This window comes from Eurosta solidaginis, chromosome 2, assembly GCF_040869045.1.
Source record: "Eurosta solidaginis isolate ZX-2024a chromosome 2, ASM4086904v1, whole genome shotgun sequence".
In the NCBI taxonomy this organism is placed as follows: Eukaryota; Metazoa; Arthropoda; class Insecta; order Diptera; family Tephritidae; genus Eurosta; species Eurosta solidaginis.
In genome coordinates this window covers 138,132,155-138,155,309 of record NC_090320.1, presented here as the reverse complement: position 1 = coordinate 138,155,309, position 23,155 = coordinate 138,132,155, and the positions used below count along the sequence as shown (strand labels likewise).

Sequence of the window (23,155 nt, the reverse complement as noted above, 5' to 3'; positions counted from 1 at the left end):
TTGATGATACCTGTTCCGAAATTTCTGCCGACATTTCAGATATACGTGCCTCTTGCGCTTTCAGTTAAGATGCCATATATGTATTTTGGTCTTCCAGTTGAAATAACACTTGCGACGTTATTTCCGAAATACGTGCCTCCTGTGATTCCAGTTGGGATGCGATATATGTCTTTTGTTCTTCCAGTTGCGTTTCCATCTTGGATGTTATACGTGTCTCCTGTGATTCATCCTGGATGTTTTACGTGTCTCCTAGGATTCTAGTTGTTTTTCCATCTTGGATGTTACTGTCGACGTTTGTGCAGATATTGCAGCTAATATTGTGTTCAAGTCTGTGTTCGCCATTGTCTGCGGTGTTTCGTTCTCCTCTTCAATTTTTGTTGTTGTCTCGTCGCCACCAAGATGAAAGACGTACTGTTCAACATTAATTCTTTCCGACTCCATAGCGTCTCGTAGCCCTGCTTGAAGTTCGATCTTATTGCCCGTTGTACTCAACCCACGGTTCTCCGACTCCTTTTTCAATTGCTGGATCCTTAATTCACTCAACTTCGCCATGTCCAAGTTGTATTCAAAATCTTCGGAATTTATTCAACAATTCCTCTTCCGACACCAATTTTAACGAATTTAGTGCAATTCCTCTTATTTGCAATCTTCTACTAACGTTCGAATCACTAAACTGTTGAATAAATAACTCCACTATTCAATAATGCAAAATGGCCTTTATTAGACTACTTTCAAAATAACACTTCTATTGCTTGCCAGATAGCGTCTTAAAACAAACTGATTGTCGTGCCTCTACTGTTGCTGCCTTTTATACTGTCTGGTTTCCTCGTTGAATATTTCTAGGCTTTTCCATTCTAGAATTTACTAGTTAGCTATCAGCTATAAAATTACCAACTATAACTACGTTTATAGCTTCTCATATGCGCGTGTATATATGAGTGATACTTGCACGAATTATAGCCTTCTTTTGTGAGCATCTCAGATAAGATATATGCATGTGTTTGTGCGCCTCTTCTCCGCTGCTCGCATAGACATATGGGCAGACATAATGATTTATTTGTTGATGTGCATACGAGTCACTGCTTAGTATCGGCTTAGAGATGATAGTACCCCTTATTATTGCTAGTATTCGTCACCATATAGATAACAAGACAAAAACAAAAGTGCCTCAATTGGATCCAAGTTGAGCAGCTCTGTTGGTTTTGTTTGGCAAATGTCAACCGAACTTGCAAAAATATGTTATTATCTTTATTATTTAAATTTTAAGAGCTTCATTTATCAATAACTTTGGCTGAATGCTAGTCTTCTTCATTGTTGGTCACTTTGGCAAGGCGAAGCAGCTTAAGTATTACACTGGAATTTATGCGGGGATCTCAGTATGAGATGACCAAGAAGGAAAGCCCCATATTTCCTACAACTCTGCCAGGCGTGGTCATTGGAGCGCACTTTCTCTAGTGTGAGATGTGGGGATCGCAAAATCAACACCACCCTAAGCCAAGGAATAAAGGTACCCGTATCGATGGCTGAATGGTCAGCTGGCGGTTGTTGAATAGCTGACTGCGAAAGGTCCCTTCTGATGCCCAAGCAAGGTGCCGACGAGCCCCTTCAATTGTAACTCGAATTTAAAAAAGAAAAATAAAAGGATGAGCAGGAACGCTTTCGGAGCGTCATGGGAGGGCATGGGTATCTGCCATAAGCCAACCGATAGCCAATAATGGGGAGAGCGCAATGCCTCTCAGAAAATACAAGAAGTTATCGCGAACACTGCTACAGGCAAGGTACCTGAGAACTTCGTTTATTTTAGAGAAGATCACCAGTAACGAGAAGAGTAGCGTGATCCACGAGCGGGACGCCCCGGACAGGGTATGGTGCGATGCATTGGTCAAGGAGGAAGATACCGCCTTGGCCCATTAATCCGTGATACAATAACAATCAAAAGCCCAGCAGTGAGCTAAGCGTAGTCGGTCGCAGAAGAAAAACCAGCGCAATATCAAGAAAGCAGGATCAGGTAAAATGAGGGCCACTAGTGCCTCAGCACTGGCAAGGCACACCTATATCGAGGTGGTCAGAGATCACCCTCTGGTTTCTCTTGTCGATGCTACCAGCAATAATGTAAAGTGGGTTTTGGATCTTTGGAGTAGGTACGACTCTCTGAAATGATCGAGCACCTCATGAAAAGCCAGACTCCAGTTCCCGTCTACAGTTGTGATGATATCTGCCGAGGGTGCAGGGTCATCAAGTGTGCGGACGTCCATTTGATCGCTCAAAATTAATATTACTTGGCAAAGACTTCTTCAATGCTTGAGACTCTGCTCTTCTGGCAGAGAGCATAAGCGTCCCCGGTTCATTGACTAGGGTGGCGCAGGTGAACCTGCAACTCGCAAGAATTTCCTCGGATGACCTAATAGTTTTTATTACGGATAAGGTCATTGATATCCGCAAGGTACAGGAACCGCGAGCCTGGCACTCAAAGGTAATGAATAACAAGAAACTAAATCAATTTGTACACACGTGTAGAAAGTAAACCGAGGGCGTGTATCCTCGTTTAACGTTTAACGACAAAAATAAACGGAAATGAGATGATGTTCATGGGCTGCGACGCCAAAGCCAGACACGCGGTATGGGGTAGCAGCTAGCTGAATGAACGTAGTGAGTCTTGTTATGATTTAATACCAGCAAATAATCTCCGTACATTTTACAGGGTCAATCGCACTTTTGTCTTCGACGGCAGAGTAAGGTCGATTGAAAGTTTTAAGATAGCATGCAAATTTGCCTAACCAGTTTCAAAGAGCAAAAATAGCTTTATTCTATGGTGTGATTAAAACTTCAGCGATCTAAGGTGCAATCTTATGACGGTATTTAACAAATGCCATTCAATAGCTGAAATCATCGTTATAGATGCTCACTTTCCGTTGGCAAAACTAAGTATGCACTATGCACAGGGATGTAGTCTTGGGTTAAATCCGGAGAAGAGGGATCTTCTACTCCTAACGAGGAAGTACAAACCACCCACCTTTGAATTACCAAGGCTAAACGGTAGTACCAAATATCGGGACTAAGAAACTATTTTAAACTCAACCGGAAAACGTACATGGGAAAAAGGGTACGAAAGGCCTGCATGGCGAATGGGTTCTCAGGCCAAAGATTTTGCTGTAGCTGTATAAGGCAGTGGTTCTACTTGGTGGGAAGCTCTTAATAACAGCTACAATCTCACAAGCCTACAGAAAGTTTCATTAATTTTTATTGAGCATTTTTCTTATACCTTATCTTATCTATTTACATATGTAGCAAAGTTACAATAGCAAAATAAAAATAAAAAAGTTTAACATTATGAAGTATAAACTAACGAATATATAATATGTGTATGAGACCGTGTAGATATAAGAAAAAGGTAAGTCATTTTTTAGGTTGAGCTTAATATAGTGACAAATGTCATATCTATAAAAAATATTGAAATATTAGTGCAGTGGGGTGACTGCTAAATATTGAAATTAAGTTATAATTTTTTTTTAAAACCTACATATGATTTTTAGCCTAATTACAAGATGCTACTATTGGAAAAGCTAAAAGAAAGTAAAAGAAAAAACAAGTAAGGAAGGCTAAGTTCGTGTGTAACCGAACATTACATACTCAGTTGAGAGCTGTGGAGACAAAGTAAGGGAAAATCACCATGTTGTAAAAAGAACCTAGGGTAACCCTGGAATGTGATTGTATAACATGCGTATCAAATGGCAGGTATTAAAGAGTATTTTAAGAGGAAGTGGGCCATAGTTCTATAGATGGACGCCATTTAGGGATATCGAAATAAAGGTGGACCAGGCTTGACTCTAGAATTTGTTTGTATGATATGGGTATCAAATGAAATGTGTTAATGATAATTTTAAAAGGGAGTGGGCCTAAGTTCTATAGGTGGAGGCCTTTTCGAGATATCGCCATAAAGGTGGACAAGGGGTGACTCTAGAATTTGTTTGTACGATATGAGTATCAAATGAAAGGTGTTAATGAGTATTTTAAGAGGGTGTGGGCCTTAGTTCTATATGTGGACGCCTTTTCGAGATATCGCCATAAAGGTGGACCAGGGGTGACTCTAGAATTTGTTTGTACTATATGAGTATCAAACGAAAAGTGTTAATGAGTATTTTAAGAGGGTGTGGGCCTTAGTTCTATATGTGGACGCCTTTTCGAGATATCGCCATAAAGGTGGACAAGGGGTGACTCTAGAATTTATTTTGTATGATATTGGTATTAATGAGTATTTTAAAAGGGCGTGGGCCTAAGTTCTATAGATGGACGCCTTTTCGAGATATCGCCAAAAAGATGGACCAGGGGTGACTCTAGAATTTGTTTGTACGATATGAGTATCAAATGAAAGGTGTTAATGAGTATTTTAAGAGGGTGTGGGCCTTAGTTCTATATGTGGACGCCTTTTCGAGATATCGCCATAAAGGTGGACCAGGGGTGACTCTAGAATTTGTTTGTACTATATGAGTATCAAACGAAAGGTGTTAATGAGTATTTTAAAAGGGAGTGGGCCTTAGTTCTATAGGTGGGTGCCTTTTTGAGATATCGCCATAAAGGTGGGCCAGGGGTGACTCTAGAATTTTTTTGTACGATATGGGTATCAAATGAAAGGTGTTAATGAGTATTTTAAGAGGGTGTGGGCCTTAGTTCTATATGTGGACGCCTTTTCGAGATATCGCCATAAAGGTGGACCAGGGGTGACTCTAGAATTTGTTTGTACTATATGAGTATCAAACGAAAGGTGTTAATGAGTATTTTAAAAGGGAGTGGGCCTTAGTTCTATAGGTGGACGCCTTTTCGGAATATCGTTATAAAAGTGGTCCAGGGTTTACTCTAGAATTCATTTGTACAATATGGGTGTCAAACGAAAAGTGTAATAAGTGTTTTAAAAGGGAGTGGGCCTTTGTTCTATGGGTGGACGCCTTTTCGGGATATCGCCATAAACGTGGACCAACGGTGACTCTAGAATGCGTTTGTACAATATGGGTATCAAATGAAAGGTGCTAATGAATATTTTAAAAGGGTGTGGCCCTTAGTTCTATAGGTGGACGCCTTTTCGAGATATCGCCATAAAGGTGGACCAGGGGTGACTCTCGAATTTTTTTGTACGATATGGGTATCAAATGAAAGGTGTTAATGAGTATTTTAAAAGGGAGTGGGCCTTAGTTCTATAGGTGGATGCCTTTTTGAGATATCGCCATAAAGGTGGGCCAGGGGTGACTCTAGAATATTTTTGTACGATATGGGTATCAAATGAAATGTGTTAATGATAATTTTAAAAGGGAGTGGGCCTAAGTTCTATAGGTGGACGCCTTTTCGAGATATCGCCATAAAGGTGGACAAGGGGTGACTCTAGAATTTATTTTGTATGATATGGGTATTAATGAGTATTTTAAAAGGGCGTGGGTCTAAGTTCTATAGATGAACGCCTTTTCGAGATATCGCCAAAAAGATGGACCAGGGGTGACTCTAGAATTTGTTTGTACGATATGAGTATCAAATGAAAGGTGTTAATGAGTATTTTAAGAGGGTGTGGGCCTTAGTTCTATATGTGGACGCCTTTTCGAGATATCGCTATAAAGGTGGACCAGGGGTGACTCTAGAATTTGTTTGTACTATATGAGTATCAAACGAAAGGTGTTAATGAGTATTTTAAAAGGGAGTGGGCCTTAGTTCTATAGGTGGACGCCTTTTCGGAATATCGTTATAAAAGTGGTCCAGGGTTTACTCTAGAATGCATTTGTACAATATGGGTGTCAAACGAAAAGTGTAATAAGTGTTTTAAAAGGGAGTGGGCCTTTGTTCTATGGGTGGACGCCTTTTCGGGATATCGCCATAAACGTGGACCAGCGGTGACTCTAGAATGCGTTTGTACAATATGGGTATCAAATGAAAGGTGCTAATGAATATTTTAAAAGGGTGTGGCCCTTAGTTCTATAGGTGGACGCCTTTTCGAGATATCGCCATAAAGGTGGACCAGGGGTGACTCTCGAATTTTTTTGTACGATATGGGTATCAAATGAAAGGTGTTAATGAGTATTTTGTAAGGGCGTGGGCCTTAGTTCTATAGGTGGACGCCTTTTCGAGATATCGGCGTAAAGGTGGACCAGGGGTGACTCTAGAATTTGTTTGTACGATATGGGTATCAAATGAAAGGTGTTAAAGAGTATTTTAAAAGGGAGTGGGCCTTAGTTCTATAGGTGGATGCCTTTTTGAGATATCGCCATAAAGGTGGGCCAGGGGTGACTCTAGAATTTTTTTGTACGATATGGGTATCAAATGAAAGGTGTTAATGAGTATTTTGTAAGGGCGTGGGCCTTAGTTCTATAGGTGGACGCCTTTTCGAGATATCGCCATAAAGGTGGACCAGGGGTGACTCTAGAATTTGTTTGTACGATATGGGTATCAAATGAAAGGTGTTAAAGAGTATTTTAAAAGGGAGTGGGCCTTAGTTCTATAGGTGGATGCCTTTTTGAGATATCGCCATAAAGGTGGGCCAGGGGTGACTCTAGAATTTTTTTGTACGATATGGGTATCAAATGAAAGGTGTTAATGAGTATTTTGTAAGGGCGTGGGCCTTAGTTCTATAGGTGGACGCCTTTTCGAGATATCGCCATAAAGGTGGACCAGGGGTGACTCTAGAATTTGTTTGTACGATATGGGTATCAAATGAAAGGTGTTAATGAGTATTTTAAAAGGGCGTGTGCCTTAGTTCTATAGGTGGACGCCTTTTCGAGATATCGCCATAAAGGTGGACCAGGGGTGACTCTAGAATTTGTTTGTACGATATGGGTATCAAATGAAAGGTGTTAATGAGTATTTTAAAAGGGCGTGTGCCTTAGTTCTATAGGTGGACGCCTTTTCGAGATATCGCCATAAAGGTGGACAAGGGGTAACTCTAGAATTTATTTTGTATGATATTGGTATTAATGAGTATTTTAAAAGGGCGTGGGCCTAAGTTCTATATGTGGACGCCTTTTCGAGATATCGCCATAAAGATGGACCAGGGGTGACTCTATAATTTGTTTGTACGATATGGGTATCAAATGAAAGGTGTTAATGAGTATTTTAAAAGGGCGTGGGCCTTAGTTCTATAGGTGGACGCCTTTTCGAGATATCGCCATAAAGGTGGACCAGGGGTGACTCTAGAATGTGTTTGTACGATATGGGTATCAAATTAAAGGTATTAATGAGGGTTTTAAAAGGGAGTGGCCCTTAGTTGTATATGTGAAGGCGTTTTCGAGATATCGATCAAATGTGGACCAGGGTGATCCAGAACATCATCTGTCGGGTACCGCTAATTTATTTATATATGTAATACCACGAAGAGTGTTCCTTCCAAGATTCCAAGGGCTTTTGGTTTCGCCCTGCAAAACTTTTTCATTTTCTTCTACTTAATATGGTAGGTGTCACACCCATTTTAACAAGTTTTTTTCTAAAGTTATATTTTGCGTCAATAAACCAATACAATTACAATGTTTCATCCCTTTTTTCGTATTTGGTATATAATTATGGCATTTTTTTCTTTTTTCGTAATATTCGATATCGAAAAAGTGGGCGTGGTCATAGTCGGATTTCGGCCATTTTTTACACCAATATAAAGTTAGTTCAGATAATTACGTGAACTGAGGTTAGTAAAGATATATCGATTTTTGCTCAAGTTATCGTGTTAACGGCCGAGCGGAAGGACAGACGGCCGACTGTGTATAAAAACTGGGCGTGGCTTCAACCGATTTAGCCCTTTTTCACAGAAAACAGTTATTGTCCTAGAATCTAAGCCTCTACCAAATTTCAAAAGGATTGGTAAATTTTTGTTCGACTTATGGCATTAAAAGCATCCTAGACAAATTAAATGAAAAAGCGCGGAGCCACGCCCATTTTGAAATTTTCTTTTATTTTTGTATTTGATTACACCATATCATTACTGGAGTTGAATGTTGACATAATTTATTTATATACTGTAAAGATATTAACTTTTCTTTTAAAATTTTAATTAAAAAAAAATTTTTTTTTGTAAGTGGGCGTGGTCGTTCTCCGATTTTGCTAATTTTTATTGAGCAGACATATAGTAATAAGAGTAACGTTCCTGCCAAATTTCATCATGATATCTTCAACGACTGCCAAATTACAGCTTGCAAAACTTTCAAATTACATTCTTTTAAAAGTGGGCGGTGCCACGCCCTTTGCCCAAAATTTTACTAGTTTTCTATTCTGCGTCATAAATGCAATGCACCTACCAAGTTTCATCGCTTAATCCGTATTTGGTAATGAATTATCGCACTTTTTCAATTTTTCGAAATTTTCGATATCGAAAAAGTGGGCGTGGTTATTGTCCGATATCGTTCATTTTAAATAGCGATCTGAGATTAGTGCCCAGGAACCTACATACAAAATTTCATCAAGATATCTGAAAACTTACTCAAGTTATCGTGTTAACGGACAGACGGACGGACGGACGGACGGACATGGATCAATCGAATTTTTTTTCGATACTGATGATTTTGATATATGTAAGTCTATATCTATCTCGATTCTTTTATACCTGTACAACCAACCGTTATCCAATCAAAGTTAATATACTCTGTGAGCTCTGCTCAACTGAGTATAATAATGGTGTAGGTATATAAAATAAAGTAAAGAAAGTTACTATTATTATTTTCTTTTAGTCTCTGTTATTAAGCTGCTTATTGAATAGGTCGTAGCAAAACTTCGATTTCATTATGTGAGAAACTCAGAAGAAAGATGTCACACATTTTGTAAATTGTAGAATATTCCTCATGGCCCGAATTTCGGAGGGTAGTATGTTGAATAGTTTCCTGGATACAATTGTATAAAACTTTGTTGAGTGCGTGGTTCTGGAAGGAGGTAAAATAATTGTAGGATGAAAGTTTATCCTAAGGTTATAAGTTTCCGACCTCATACTCTGCAGATAACCACACCTAATGAAAAATAATTTTAAAACTGTAAAATAAAAAAGGTCTCTTATTGGAAGAATCTCTAGACCTCTAAAAAGCTCTCTTGATGGATGCAGTCGATTTACATTAGATATTTTACGAATAACGAATTTTTGTAAAACTAGGATAGACTGAATTTTATTAAAGGATGCTCCCCCCCCCCCCCCCCCCCCCCCTCCCAACAGCTGATACCATATAACAATTTAGAATGAACAAGTAAGGAAGGCTAAGTTCGGGTGTAACCGAACATTACATACTCAGTTGAGAGTTGTGGAGACAAAGTAAGGGAAATCACCATGTTGTAAAAGGAACCTAGGGTAACCCTGGAATGTGTTTGTATGACATGTGTATCAAATGGAAGGTATTAAAGAGTATTTTAAGAGGAAGTGGGCCATAGATCTATAGATGGACGCCATTTAGGGATATCGCCATAAAGGTGGACCAGGCCTGACTCGAGAATTTGTTTGTACGATATGGATATCAAATGAAATGTGTTAATGATAATTTTAAAAGGGAGTGGGCCTAAGTTCCATAAGTGGACGTCTTTTCGAAATATCGACATAAAGGTGGACCAGAATTTATTTTGTACGATATGGGTATCAAATAAAAGGTATTAATGAGTATTTTAAAAGAGCGTGGGCCTAAGTTCTATAGATGTACGCCTTTTCGAGATATCGCCATAAAGATGGACTAGGGGTGACTCTAGAATTTGTTTGTACGATATGAGTATCAAATGAAAGGTGTTAATGAGTATTTTAAGAGGGCGTGGGCCTTAGTTCTATATGTGGACGCCTTTTCGAGATATCGCCATAAACGTGGACCAGGGGTGACTCTAGAATTTGTTTGTACTATATGGGTATCAAATGAAAGGTGTTAATGAGTATTTTAAAAGGGAGTGGGCCTAAGTTCTATAGGTGAACGCATTTCGGAATATCGTTATAAAAGTGGACCTGGGTTGACTCTAGAATGCGTTTGTACAATATGGGTGTCAAACGAAAAGTGTAATAAGTGTTTTAAAAGGGAGTGGGCCTTTGTTCTATGGGTGGACGCCTTTTCGGTATATCGCCATAAACGTGAACCAGGGGTGATCTAGAATGCGTTTGTACAATATGGGTATCAAATGAAAGGTGCTAATGAGTATTTTAAAAGGGTGTTGGCCTTAGTTCTATAGGTGGACGCCTTTTCGAGATATCGCCATAAAGGTGGACCAGGGGTGACACTAGAATTTGTTTGTACGATATGGGTATCAAATTAAAGGTATTGGTGAGGGTTTTAAAAGGGAGTGGCCCTTAGTTGTATATGTAAAGGCGTTTTCGAGATATCTACCAAAATGTGGACCAGGGTGATGCAGAACGTCATCTGTCGGGTACCGCTAATTTATTTATATATGTAATACCACGTACAGTATTCCTTCCAAGATTCCAAGGGCTTTTGATTTCGCCCTGCAAAACTTTTTCATTTTCTTCTATTTAATAAGGTAGGTGTCACACCCATTTTACCAAGTTTTTTTCTAAAGTTATATTTTGCGTCAATAGACCAATACAATTACCATGTTTCATTCCTTTTTTCGTATTTGGTATATAATTATGGCATTTTTTTTCATTTTTCGTATTTTCGATATCGAAAAAGTGGGCGTGGTCATAGTGGGATTTCGGGCATTTCTTACACCAATACAAAGTGAGTTCAGATAAGTACGTGAACTGAGTTTAGTAAAGATATATCGATTTTTGCTCAAGTTATCGTGCTAACGGCCGAGCGGAAGGACAGACGGTCTGTGTATAAAAACTGGGCGTGGCTTCAACCGATTTCGCCCTTTTTCACAGAAAACAGTTATCGTCCCATGAGCTAAGCCTCTACCAAATTTCACAAGGATTGGTTAATTTTTGTTCGACTTAATGCATTAAAAGCACCCTAGACAAATTAAATGAAAAAGGGCGGAGCCACGCCCATTTTGAAATTTTCTATTATTTTTGTATTTTGTTGCACCATATCATTACTGGAGTTGAATGTTGGCATAATTTACTTATATGCTGTAAAGGTATTAACTTTTCTTTTAAAATTTGAATTTAAAAAAAAATTTTTTTAAAAAGTGGGCGTGGTCGTTCTCCGATTTTGCTAATTTTTATTAAGCAGACATAAAGTAATAAGAGTAACGTTCCTGCCAAATTTCATCATGATATCTTCAACGACTGCCAAATTACAGCTTGCAAACCTTCTAAATTACCTTCATTTAAAAGTGGGCGGTGCCACGCCCATTGTCCAAAATTTTACTAGTTTGCTATTTTGCGCCATAAGCTCAACTCACCTACCAAGTTTCATCGCTTAATGCGTATTTAGTAATGAATTATCGCACTTTTTCGATTTTTCGAAATTTTCGATATCGAAAAAGTGGGAGTGGTTATTGTCCGATATCGTTTATTTTAAATAGCGATCTGAGATGAGTGCCCGGGAACCTACGTACCAAATTTCATCAAGATACCTCAAAATTTACTCAAGTTATCGTGTTAACGGGCAGACGGACGGACGGACGGACGGACATGGCTCAATCGAATTTTTTTTCGATACTGATGATTTTGATATATGGAAGTCTATATCTATCTCGATTCCTTTATACCTGTACAACCAACCGTTATGCAATCAAAGTTAATATACTCTGTGAGCTCTGCTCAACTGAGTATAAAAAGCGCATAATAAACTGTTTTAAGGGTATAGTTAAAGCAGCAACCTCTAAGATGATAGAAACAACGTAAAGAATATTGGAGATAATACTTTAGGCGGGATGTGTGGATGTCACAGTTCATATTTTGGTCTACAGTTACACCTAGATACCTAAAGTCTTCAACAACATCAATTATAAAGCACTCGTTATTGCAAATAGCGAGCGGATTAAAAATACCATACTGAGCCATTTGGCACGAATTATCGTGGAGAGCGAGACGCTCACAACTGGAGGAGTGGAAAACACGTGTCTACGTCTGGCCTTATTTTTGAATTCAAGCTAAAAACATTAGTTTGGTTTTATTGCTGGCAACGAGCTGGTGTTTAGCGTACCACGTTCTTAATATATGTACATCATGATTTATGCTACTTATCAAGTCGAACGCATTTGATGAGCCGTAAGCTATCGCTAGATCACCTGCAAATGCAGTGACCTTCCCCAAGAATGGCATGTCGAAAATTTAATTTACGTAAAACAGAAATAAAGTAGGACCGAGGACGGAACCTTTTGGAACTTTAATTGGATTAGAACTACTGAGGGTTCCGCAGACTTTAACGCGTTGTACTCTTCGAGTAAGATACGATTTGAACCACTCATGTATAAATCCTCGAAAGTCAGTATGATATAATTTATCAAGTAGAATTACATGATCCACAGTATAAAAATCTTTTGTGATGTCAACGAAAAGACTCGCGCAATGTTTTTTACTGTCCAACTCTTGGTGAATAAATATACAAAAATCTAATAGGGCATCCTCGGTTGACCGGTTGGCTCTAAATCCGAACTGCCTTGGGCTGAAAAAGCTCTTGATTTCAATAAATAGTAAAATTCGGCTTTTAAGGGCTTTCTCGAAAACCTTAGAAATGGAAGCTACTAATGAAATTGGCCTATAATTGTTTTAGTCTTCCCTGTTATCCTTCTTGAATAGAGGAATAATAATCGCGCATTTCAAGTCTTATGGAAAAGTTCCTGAGTAAACACTAGCATTGAAGAGATGTTTCAGAATGTCTAGTAGGTTACGGGCTATATTTTTAAGCAATTGGTTGGAAATAGCATCATGCCCACAAGAACCGGAGTTGTTAAGTTGTTTTATTATTGTTAGGATCTCAGAGCCAGAAAAAGGTTCAAACAAAAAAACTATTGCCTGAAGTAGTTCCTTCCCTACCTGACATCACACAATTGGAGGAATGGGCATTAGATTGACCGACTGAAACAAAAAAAATCATTAAATGTATTAGATACAGCATAGGAGTCGTCAATGATGTTGCCATGATCACTTAGAGCAATAGACTTCTCATCACCGATGCCGTTTGGGTTGATAATACTATTAACATTTTCCCATTCCTTCTTTGTGTTGCCGCTACACTCTAGTAACCTATTACGAAAATAAGTATTTCTCTGCGACTTAATATTCTTTTGTGTAAGCAGTTACACACAACTTTTTATACCTGGAATGGAGCTCTTGATTATTGGGGTGTTTCCTACACTTTGCACCCAGTCTATTCTTAAGCTTTGTCTTCTTGATAAGGTCAAAACTTATCCAAGGTTTAAGTTTAACTTTATTTTTTCGTGGAGCGCGGGTAAAGCTAGCAAACTGGATATAATTTTGAAGCAAATTTAAAAATGTATAGTACGCCTTGGATATGTCAGTCTCTGAATAAACATCAACCCAATCCTCTTTACGTAATTTTTCATTTAGTAGCGAATAGTTAATGTTTGTTATTTTTGGTTTTTCCTTTTTTTCTTGACACCAGTCATGGAGTGATCTGTAATATTCAAATCCAGGTTAATACCAGTGAAGGTGCACAAACTGTTGGAACGGCAAAAAAATATGATCCAAGCATGTGCCAGAAGAAATCCTTGTTGGTTCGTTTAAATAGGAAATAAATCCGTTACTCGCCATTAATGCTAGATAGTTCTCAGAACTTGCATTAAATTGTAAAATATCTAAATTCAAATCACCTAGTATAACTGCAACACAGAGAGAATTCCTCCAGAAAGGATTGACTAGATTCAGAGTGAAACCTGTAAACGCAAATCAGGGCTAAAACCTTATTACCATATTTTATTGAAACTTTCAAGATATCTGCGCTCGTTAAACTATATTTAAACAAGTAAGGAAGGCTAAGTTCGTGTGTAACCGAACATTACATACTCAGTTGAGAGCTATGAACCTAGGGTAACCCTGGAATGTGTTCGTATGACATGTGTATCAAATGGATGATATTAAAGAGCATTTTAAGAGGGCCATGGTTCTATAGGTGGACGCGATTTAGGGATATCGCCATAAAGGTGGACCAGGGCTGACTCTAGAATTTGTTTGTACGATATGGGTATCAAATGAAAGGTGTTAATGAGTATTTTAAAAGGGAGTGGGCCTTAGTTCTATAGGTGGACGCCTTTTCGAGATATCGCCATAAAGGTGGACCAGGGATGACTCTAGAATGCGTTTGTACAATATGGGTATCAAACGAAAGGTGTTAATAAGTATTTTAAAAGGGAGCGGGACTTAGTTCTATGGGTGGACGCCTTTTCGAGATATCGCCATAAAGGTGGACCAGGGGTGACTCTAGAATGCGTTTGTACAATATGGGTATCAATTGAAAGGTGTTAATGAGTATTTTAAAAGGGAGAGGGCCTTAGTTCTATAGCTGGATGAGTTTTCGATATATCGCCTTAAAGGTGGACCAGGGGTGACTCTAGAATTTGTTTGTACGATATGCGTATCAAATGAAAGGTGTTAATGAGTATTTTAAAAGGGAGTGGGCCTTAGTTTTATAGGTGGACGCCTTGTCGAGATATCGCCATAAAGGTGGACCAGGGGTGACTCTAGAATGCGTTTGCACAATGTGGGTATCAAACGAAAGGTGTTAATGAGTATTTTAAAAGGGAGCGGGCCTTAGTTCTATGGGTGGACGCCTTTTCGAGATATCGCCATAAAGGTGGACCAGGGGTGCCTCTAGAATTTGTTTGTACGATATGCGTATCAAATGAAAGGTGTTAATGAGCATTTTAAAAGCGAGTGGCCTTAGTTCTATAGGTGGACGCCTTTTCGAGATATCGCCATAAAGGTGGACCAGGGGTGACTCTAGAATTTGTTTGTACAATATGGGTACCAAATGAAAGGTGCTAATGAGAATTTTAAAAGGGAGTGGGCCTTAGTTCTATAGGTGGAGGCCTTTTCGAGATATCGCAATAAAGGTGGACCAGGGGTGACTCTAGAATTTGTTTGTACGATATGGGTACCAAATGAAAGGTGCTAATGAGAATTTTAAAATGGAATGGGCCTTAGTCCTATAGGTGGATGCCTCTTCCGGATATCGTTGTAAAGGTGGACCAGGGTTGACTCTAGAATGCGTTGGTACAATATGGGTATCAATTGAAAGGTGTTAATGAGTATTTTAAAAGGGAGAGGGCCTTAGTTTTATAGGTGGATGAGTTTTCGGTATATCGCCTTAAAGGTGGACCAGGGGTGACTCTAGAATTTGTTTGTACGATATGGGTATCAAATGAAAGGTATTAATGAGTATTTTAAAAGGGCGTGGGCCTTAGTTCTATAGGTGGACGCCTTTTCGAGATATCGCCATAAAGGTGAACCAGGGATGACTCTAGAATTTGTTTGTACGATATGGGTATCAAATGAAAGGTATTAATGAGCATTTTAAAAGCGAGTGGCCTTAGTTCTATAGGTGGACGCCTTTTCGAGATATCGCCATAAAGGTGGACCAGGGGTGACTCTAGAATGCGTTTGTACAATATGGGTATCAATTGAAAGGTGTTAATGAGTATTTTAAAAGGGAGAGGGCCTTAGTTCTATAGGTGGATGAGTTTTCGATATATCGCCTTAAAGGTGGACCAGGGGTGACTCTAGAATTTGTTTGTACGATATGGGTATCAAATGAAAGGTATTAATGAGTATTTTAAAAGGGCGTGGGCCTTAGTTCTATAGGTGGACGCCTTTTCGAGATATCGCCATAAAGGTGGACCAGGGATGACTCTAGAATTTGTTTGTACGATATGGGTATCAAATGAAAGGTATTAATGAGTATTTTAAAAGGGCGTGGGCCTTAGTTCTATAGGTGGACGCCTTTTCGAGATATCGCCATAAAGGTGGACCAGGGATGACTCTAGAATTTGTTTGTACGATATGCGTATCAAATGAAAGGTGTTAATGAGCATTTTAAAAGCGAGTGGCCTTAGTTCTATAGGTGGACGCCTTTTCGAGATATCGCCATAAAGGTGGACCAGGGGTGACTCTAGAATTTGTTTGTACAATATGGGTACGAAATGAAAGGTGCTAATGAGAATTTTAAAAGGGAGTGGGCCTTAGTTCTATAGGTGGACGCCTTTTCGAGATATCGCCATAAAGGTGGACCAGGGGTGACTCTAGAATGCGTTTGCACAATGTGGGTATCAAACGAAAGGTGTTAATGAGTATTTTAAAAGGGAGCGGGCCTTAGTTCTATGGGTGGAAGCCTTTTCGAGATATCGCCATAAAGGTGGACCAGGTGTGACTCTAGAATTTGTTTGTACGATATGCGTATCAAATGAAAGGTGTTAATGAGCAGTTTAAAAGCGAGTGGCCTTAGTTCTATAGGTGGACGCCTTTTCGAGATATCGCCATAAAGGTGGACCAGGGGTGACTCTAGAATTTGTTTGTACAATATGGGTACCAAATGAAAGGTGCTAATGAGAATTTTAAAAGGGAGTGGGCCTTAGTTCTATGGGTGGACGCCTTTTCGAGATATCGCCATAAAAGTGGAACAGGGCTGACTCTAGAATTTGTTTCTACGATATGGGTATCAAATGAAAGGTGTTAATGAGTATTTTAAAAGGGCGTGGGCCTTAGTTATATGGGTGGACGTCTTTTCGAGATATCGCCATAAAGGTGGACCAGGGGTGACTCTAGAATTTGTTTGTATGATATGGGTACCAAATGAAAGGTGCTAATGAGAATTTTAAAAGGGAATGGGCCTTAGTCCTATAGGTGGATGCCTCTTCCGGATATCGTTGTAAAGGTGGACCAGGGTTGACTCTAGAATGCGTTGGTACAATATGGGTATCAAACGAAAGGTGATAATGAGTATTTTAAAAGGGAGAGGGCCTTAGTTCTATAGGTGGACGGCTTTTCGAAATATCGCCATAAAGGTGGACCAGGGGTGACTCTATAATGTGTATGTACGATATGGGTATCAAATTAAAGGCATTAATGAGGGTTTAAAAAGGAAATGGTGGTAGTTGTATATGTGAAGGCGTTTTCGAGATATCGACCAAAATGTGGACCAGGGTGACACAGACCATCATCTGTTGGGTACCGCTAATTTATTTATATATGTAATACTACGAACAGTATTCCTGCCAAGATTCCAAGGGTTTTTGATCTCGCCCTGCCGAACCTTTATACTCAGTTGAGCAGAGCTCACAGAGTATATTAAGTTTGATTGGATAACGGTTGGTTGTACATATATAAAGGAATCGAGATAGATATAGACTTCCATATATCAAAATAGTCAGGATCGAAAAAAATTTGATTGAGCCATGTCCGTCCGTCCGTCCGTTAACACGATAACTTGAGTAAATTTTGAGGTATCTTGATGATATTTGGTATGTGGGTTTCTGAGCACTCATCTCAGATCGCTATTTAAAATGAACGATATCGGACTATAACCACGCCCACTTTTTCGATATCGAAAATTCCGAAAAACCGAAAAGTGCGATAATTCACTACAAAAGACAGCTTAAGCGACGAAACTTGGTAGATGAGTTGAACTTATGAAAAATTTTGGACAATGGGCGTGGCACCGCCCACTTTTAAAAGAATGTAATTTAAAAGTTTTGGAAGCTGTAATTAGGCAGTCGTTGAAGATATCATGATGAAATTTGGCAGGAACGTTACTCCTATTACTATATGTACGCTTAACAAAAATTAGCAAAATCGGAGAAGGACCACGCACACTTTCAAAAAAAATTTTTTTTTAAATTCAAATTTTAAAAGAAAAGTTAATATATTTACAGTATATAAATAAATTATGTCAACATTCAACTCCAGTAATGATATGGTGCAACAAAATACAAAAACAAAAGAAAATTTCAAAATGGGCGTGGCTCCGCCCTTTTTCATTTAATTTGTCTAGGATACTTTTAACGCCATAAGTCGAAAAAAATTAACCAATCCTTTTGAAATTTGGTAGGGGCATGGACTTTATGACGTTAACTGTTTTCTGTGAAAATGGGCGAAATCGGTTGATGGCACGCCCAGTTTTTATACACAGTCGTCCGTCTGTCCTTCCGCATGGCCGTTAACACGATAACTTGAGCAAAAATCGACATATCTTTAATCAACTTAGTTCACGTGCTTACTTGAACCCACTTTATCTTGGTATGAAAAATGAACGAAATCCGACTATGACCACACCCACTTTTTCGATATCGAAAAGTACGAAAAATGAAAAAAATGCCATAATTATATACCAAATACGAAAAAAGGGATGAAACATGGTAAGGTAATTGGATTGTTTTATTGACGCGAAATATAACTTTAGAAAAAACTTTATAAAATGGTTGTGACCCCTACCATATTAAGTAGAAGAAAATGAAAAAGTTCTGCAGGGAGAAATAAAAAACCCTTAAAATCTTGGCAGGTATTACATATATAAATAAATTAGCGGTATTCAACAGATGATGTTCTGGGTCAACCTGGTCCACATTTTGGTCGATATCTGGAAAACGCCTTCACACCACTCCCTTTTAAAACTCTCATTAATACCTTTAATTTGATACCCATATCGTACAAACAAATTCTAGAGTCACCCCTGGTCCACCTTTATGGCGATATCTCGAAAAGCGTCCACCTATAGAACTAAGCCCCACGCCCTTTTAAAATACTCATTAACACCTTTCATTTGATACCCATATCGTACAAACATATTCTAAAGTCACCCCTGGTCCACCTTTATGGCGATATCTCGAAAAGGCGAACACCTATAGAACGAAGGCCCACTCCCTTTTAAAAATACTCATTAACACCTTTCATTTGATACCCATATCGTACAAACAAAATCTAGAGTCACCCCCGGTCCACCTTTATTGCGATACCTCGAAAAGGCGTCCACCTATAGAACTAAGGTCCACTCCCTTTTAAAATACTCATTAGGGTCGCCCCTGCTCCACCTTTATGGCGATATCTCGAAACGGCGTCCACCTATGGAACTAAGGATTACTCCCTTTTAAAATACTCATTAGCACCTTTCTTTTGGTACCCATATTGTACAAACAAATTCTAGGGTCACCCCTGGTCCACCTTTATGGTGATATCTCAAAAATGCGACCACCTATACAACAACCACCACTCCCTTTTAAAACCCTCATTAATACCTTTAATTTGATACCCATATCGTACAAACACATTCTAGAGTCACCCCTGGTCCACCTTTATAGCGATATTTCGAAACGGCATCCACCTATAGAACTAAGGCCCACTCCCTTTTAAAATACTCATTAACACCATTCGTTTGATGCCCATATTGTACAAACAAATTCTAGGGTCACCCCTGGTCCACCTTTGTGGCGATATCTCGAAACGGGGTCCACCTATGGAACTGAGGCACACTCCCTTTTAAAATACTCATTAACACCTTTCTTTTGATACCCATATTGTACAAACAAATTCTAGGGTCGCCCCTGCTCCACCTTTATGGCGATATCTCGAAACGGCGTCCACCTATGGAACTAAGGATTACTCCCTTTTAAAATACTCATTAGCACCTTTCTTTTGATACCCATATTGTACAAACAAATTCTAGGGTCACCCCTGGTCCACCTTTATGGCGATATCTCAAAAATGCGACCACCTATACAACAACCACCACTCCCTTTTAAAACCCTCATTAATACCTTTAATTTGATACCCATATCGTACAAGCACATTCTAGAGTCACCCCTGGTCCACCTTAATGGCGATATTTCGAAACGGCGTCCACCTATAGAACTGAGGCCCACTCCCTTTTAAAATACTCATTAACACCTTTCGTTTGATGCCCATATTGTACAAACAAATTCTAGGGTCACCCCTGGTCCACCTTTATGGCGATATCTCGAAACGGGGTCCACCTATGGAACTAAGGATTACTCCCTTTTAAAATACTCATTAACACCTTTCATTTGATACCCATATCGTACAAACGCATTCTAGAGTCACCCCTGGTCCACCTTTATGGCGATATCTCGAAAAGGCGACCACCTATACAACAACCACCACTCCCTTTTAAAACCCTCATTAGTACCTTTAATTTGATACCCATATCGTACAAACACATTCTAGAGTCACCCCTGGTCCACCTTTATGGCGATATTTCGAAACGGCATCCACCTATAGAACTAAGGATTACTCCCTTTTAAAATACTCATTAACACCTTTCATTTGATACCCATATCGTACAAACGCATTCTAGAGTCAACCCTGATCCACCTTTACGGCTATATCACTAAATGGCGTCCACCCATAGAACTATGGCCCACTCCCTTATAAAATACTCTTTAATGCCTTTCATTTGATACACATGTCATACAAACACATTCCAGGGTTTCCCTCGGTTCATTTTCCTACATGGTTATTTTCTCTTATGTTGTCACCATAGCTCTCAACTGAGTATGTAATCTTCGGTTACACTCGAACTTAACCTTCCTTACTTGTTCATTTTATTTTACTTAATATGGAACGTGCCACAACCATTTTACAAAGTTTTTTTCTAAAGTTATATTTTGCGTCAATAAACCTATCCAATTACCATGTTTCATCCCTTTTTTCGTATTTGGTATAGAATTATGGCATTTTTTTCATTTTTCGTAATTTTCGATATCGAAAAAGTGGGCGTGGTCATAGTAAAGATATATCGATTTTTGCTCAATTTATCGTGTTATCGGCCGAGCGGAAGAACAGACGGTCGACTGTGTATAAAAACTGGGCGTGGCTTCAACCGATTTCGCCCTTTTTCACGGAAACCCGTTATCATCCTAGAATCTAAGCCCCTACCAAATTTCACAAGGATTGGTAAACTTTTGTTCGACTTATGGCATTAAAAGTACTAGACAAATTAAATGAAAAAGGGCGGAGCCACGCCCATTTTGAAATTTTCTTTTATTTTTGTATTTTGTTGCACCATATCATTACTGGAATTGAATGTTGGCATAATTTACTTATATGCTGTAAAGATATTAACTTTTCTTTTAAAATTTGAATTAAAAAATTTTTTTTTAAAAAGTGGGCGTGGTCGTTCTCCGATTTTGCTAATTTTTATTAAGCATACATATAGAAATAGCAGTAACGTTCCTGGCAAATTTCATCATGATATCTTCAACGAATGCCAAATTACATCTTGCAAAACTTCTAAATTACCTAATTTTAAGAGTGGGCGGTGCCACGCCCATTGTCCAAAATTTACAAATTTTCTATTCTGCGTCTTAAGTTCAACGCACCTACAAAGTTTCATCGTTTTGTCCGTCTTTGGTAATGAATTATCGCACTTTTTCAATTTTTCGAAATTTTCGATATCGAAAAAGTGGGCGTGGTTATAGTCCGCTATCATTCATTTTAAATAGCGATCTGAGATAAGTACCCAGGAACCTACATACCAAATTTCATCAAGATACCTCAAAATTTACTCAAGTTATCGTGTTAACGGACGGACGGACGGACATGTCTCAATCAAGTTTTTTTTCGATATTGATGATTTTGATATATGGAAGTCTATATCTATCTCGATTCCTTTATACCTGTACAACCAACCGTTGTCAAATCAAAGTTAATATACTCTGTGAGCTTTGCTCAACTGAGTGTAAAAATTTGCAATCCAGTGAATTGCGTACAAAAACTCCTACTCCACCTGCAGAATATTCATCATTATAGTTAGCAAAAAAAATCGTAATTAGGAATATTGTAAAAATTCGTCTCATGAGTATATATCCATATTTCGGACACAAATATTACATCTGGGTAGACTGGAAATGTTTCTAAGTTGCACAGTAATGAGTCGAAGTTCTACCGTAGACTGGGAATATTTTGATGAATAATATAAAGCTGGACATATTATCAGCATTGCTCTGCACGGTGTTAGGTTGTTCTTGTTGCAGATCATTTGGAAAACCGGTTGTGCCTGGTGTCTTTGGCTTACTATTTTTCTGCAGGTTGACATATTTGGGTTTAAATTGTTCTTGTAAAAGCTGAGTTGGCGGCAAAGCATCTCGGTGTAAAGACCTTCGGCGCGCAGATGAGCACGAATCGCACCAATACTACACAAACAACTTTAGTTGGATCAAAGCGATCAATCTTATCCTTGCATAGTAGTTCATGATTCTGTATTTTAAGTTATAGGCGGCAACTATGTATTCAACAGATTTATTAATAATTTAGATATTTATTGTCACTTTTTTTTTTTTTTGATTTTGTTGTTTTTACTCTTATTGGTTTTCTATTATTTTTTTGGTTTATTATTAATTATTAAACGTGAAAACTCAACGCGCACCCCACACAGCACAAGCAAACACGTCCGTACTCGGCAACAATTCTCTTCTCAGCGCACTGCGTGCGTTGGTGCCACCGGAGCCTTCCGCACCTGCTCCATGCACCTGCTCCCTCTTAAAACTTCTTCCGGTAGTTATGCGCATATTATATACGGCGGCACAAACTAAGACTAAAGGAATCTGGGTGCTGGCTCCAAAATTGCCTCAGGTACGATGGCTGGAACTTATTAACTTATTCTCATGTTTTCAAGCAGAAATCTCTGCGATATTTCAGACCTCTTTTTACGTGAAAAACGCTTATCAAAAGTGTAAGAATACCACTGGGCAACTTCAAAAGCTAAATGGTCAGACTACAATGAAAGGAGGATAAAGAGTATATTGGGTAGATTTAGGGCCGACACCCAAAGACTCCTAGCGTTTTCCACTGCTCATTGGGCTTAAGGCACGCATGCTGAAAAAACAGATATTCTGCATAATGACCACTGCAGAAGTTGTAAAGACGTAACTGCAAAAGGGACTGGTGAGCATTTTCTGTGTAAATGCCCGGCACTAGCTAGTAAATGTTAAAGATCCTTCGGAAGATCCTTTTCGGAAAATCTGGGTAGATTATCGGAAAGATGGATTACATATATTCTTGATTTTATAAGCAACCCGCGGTTGTAATACTTATCTGATGTAACACAGTAGAATTAAATGAGTTTTATGATCTCAAAACCGCTTTTCATTAACTTGGGAGATGTGGGTCGCACCAATTACCTGTAATGCCAGTATAAAAAGAGTTAAAAAGCGACGTAGATTTAGTAGAAACGGAAATAAGACAATTGATAAAACTGTTACACTGGTCTATTTATAATTCAGTGATTCAGAATCCAATAAAAATTTAATACGCAAATACAACAACAGTGTGATACATTTGGATCGATTGGATCACTGGCCATTGGAA

At 38.8% G+C, this 23,155-nt stretch overlaps 1 protein-coding gene across 9 annotated transcripts in view; it reads right to left on the bottom strand.

Moving 5' to 3' along the window:
- Positions 1–23,155, bottom strand: part of dpr19 (defective proboscis extension response 19) — a 1,424,328-nt gene that overhangs the window by 128,994 nt on the left and 1,272,179 nt on the right. The window lies entirely within an intron of this gene.